This window comes from Spinacia oleracea, chromosome 5, assembly GCF_020520425.1.
Source record: "Spinacia oleracea cultivar Varoflay chromosome 5, BTI_SOV_V1, whole genome shotgun sequence".
In the NCBI taxonomy this organism is placed as follows: domain Eukaryota; kingdom Viridiplantae; phylum Streptophyta; class Magnoliopsida; order Caryophyllales; family Amaranthaceae; genus Spinacia; species Spinacia oleracea.
This window is the reverse complement of record NC_079491.1, coordinates 89,871,334-89,873,923: the sequence shown is the minus strand read 5'-3', so window position 1 is coordinate 89,873,923 and position 2,590 is coordinate 89,871,334. Positions and strand designations below refer to the sequence as shown.

The 2,590-nt window shown below is 45.0% G+C and overlaps 1 non-coding gene across 1 annotated transcript; it reads right to left on the bottom strand.

Moving 5' to 3' along the window:
• Positions 1–684: 684 nt before the first annotated feature.
• Positions 685–787, bottom strand: LOC130462232 (small nucleolar RNA R71). Its single transcript, XR_008922342.1, has one exon. It is a non-coding gene; the product is annotated as a small nucleolar RNA R71 (small nucleolar RNA).
• Positions 788–2,590: the final 1,803 nt, after the last annotated feature.

Here is a 2,590-nt window from a genome sequence, read left to right as displayed (position 1 = left end):
AAGGGCGCCGTTGCCGGGGAACGGTCGTTGTTATTGAGTTTTGTTGAGACTAGTTTACCTTTAGAAAAATACAAAAACATTTCATTCTTGTTTGCTTTCTTTTCCCTTTGCAATACTCACGTGTTCTTTGAGTTTTTATGCTAGATAGGGGTCGTTCACGTCAAAGGTCTCTCCACCCTCTTGACCTTGAATTAGAGAGGACGTTAAGGAGATTAAGGCGCGTCCGAACTCGCTCGTCAAGCTAGAACCGATTTGAGTCCTTGAGTGTAGGCGTGGAATGAGAAGAAAGTGAGCAAACCTTTGAAACTATGGCGCTCCCGGTCAAAAATTTGGGTATACCGGGAGCATTTGAGGCAACATGTAGAATCCAAGCTGCCACTACTAATGCAAATAACATCGAAATCAAACCTGTTTTGATTAACTTGGTTCAAAGCTATCCTTTTTGCGGGAAGAGCAACGAGTCACCACACGAGCACCTAAAGCAATTTGAGAACTATTGTGATACAATCAAACACAATGGTGTGACTTCGGACTATGTGCGTTTGACTCTATTCCGTTTCTCTCTCCTAGGACGAGCTAGCGATTGGCTTGACAAGGAGGTCAAGCCAAATTCACTTCGAACTTGGAATGAAGTGACTAGCGCATATTTGAGAAAGTTCTACTCTCATGGCAAGACGACGGAGTATCGCCACAAAATCCAATCATTTGAGGAAAAGTGGGATGAATCGCTTTATGAAGCTTGGGACCGATTCAAAGAATACCAAAGGGAATGCCCTCACCATGGGATTCCTAAGTGGTTGCTACTCCAAACCTTCTATTTGGGGTTGAGCCCGACCTCCAAGACGAGTCTAGATGCGGAGGCGGGTGGTCCCATAATGAACAAGACCGAAGATCAAATAGAAGAGATAATTGAGGATGTAGTTCAAAATTACCAAGCTTGGCATGTTGGTACAAGAAACTATGATAGCAAGGGTAGGAGTGATGATGGTAAAGGGTCGGTATATGCTATGGAGCAAGCACGGATTATTGAAAAGCTTAGGTCGAGATTGGAAAAGCTAGAGAGCACACCAAGTCAACCACCATCGCCATCAACAATTCCACCGCCTTCGGCTACTCTTCTCACTAAGGGGAAGAGCAAGGTGAGTTCCTATGACACTATGCCTCCGGGCACATATTTTTGTGATAATTGTCAAGACTATGGTCATTTCCCTAATGCTTGTCCCTTGGTGCATAATGTGTCTTATGTGGACTATTGCCCTTCTTATGAAGGTGATTTTGATTTGGAATATGCTCATGCAATGAATGAGAGGCCTAGAAATGATAACCCCAATAATCAAAACATTGCTAGGCAAACACCTAGAGGGCCCCCTATGTATGGATCCTACCAAGGCTTTGGCCAAGGAGGTGAGTATGATAGTCAAGGCCAAGGTGGCTATAGGGCGCAAGGCTATCAAGACAAAGCACCCTATGGTCAATCTCATGGTCTTGGCAATCAAACCCAATACAATCAAGGTAGTTATAATCCTAACCATCAAGGTTGAGGGGGTTACAACTATTCTTATGGGCAATTTAGGGGTGCCTCTAGTGGGGGTTATCCGTTGAACTCGGGAGGTCCATATGGTGTTTCTCAAGTTCCACCTCCCGGATTCAATGGGCCAAGGACCTATGGCAACCAATTCCAACAAAACCCCAGTGGTTATGGCAATGCACCTCCACCGCTCCCGCCTCTCAAGTCTAACATTGAGGCTCTCATGGAGTCGTTTGTGGGGGTGCAAGCCAAGAAAAATGTTGAGTTTGAGGATGGATTTAAGCAATCCAACATTCACTTGAAAATGCTTGAAACTCAACTAGCACAACTTGCTAGCACCATCAAGGAACAACAAGTGCATACTAGTCTCCCACCCCAAGGTCAAGCTCCTAAGCTAATGTATTCGGTTGTGACTAGGAGTGGGATGATTTTAGATGATGGTGCTAAGTTTGTTGATGCTCCTTGCTCTAGGGGTGAGGAATCTAAGGGAAATGAGTCTACGGACTGTGATGTGGCGGAAGAGAAGTCTCATGTCGATGACGTGAGTGATGTTGTTAAGCCGACGGAGGCTACTCTTCCTCCTTTCCCTATTCCTCCTCTCCCCTATCCTCAAAGAATTGCTGGAAAAAAGTTAGATGATCAATTCCATAAGTTTTGGGACACAATTAATAAGCTATATGTGTCATTGTCTTTCACCGAGGCGCTTAAGCAAATGCCGCATTATTCTCGGTTTTTGAGAGACATTTTGAGCGGCAAAAGGACTTGCTGCACCAATGAAACCGTGCACCTAACGGAGCATTGTAGTGCTTTGATTTCGAGCCCGTTCCCCCCAAAGCTTAAGGAACCCGGGAGCTTCTCGATTCCTTGTAGCATCCAAGAGCTGAAATTTGACAACGCTCTATGTGATTTGGGGGCGAGCGTAAGTATTTTTTCGTACAAAATTTATGAGAAACTAAGTGTTGGCGATCTCACCCCTACCCCTATGTATTTGCAATTAGCCGACCGCTCGGTTATGTTCCCCTTGGGTAGGGTTGATGATGTTCCGCTTTTGATAGGGAAATT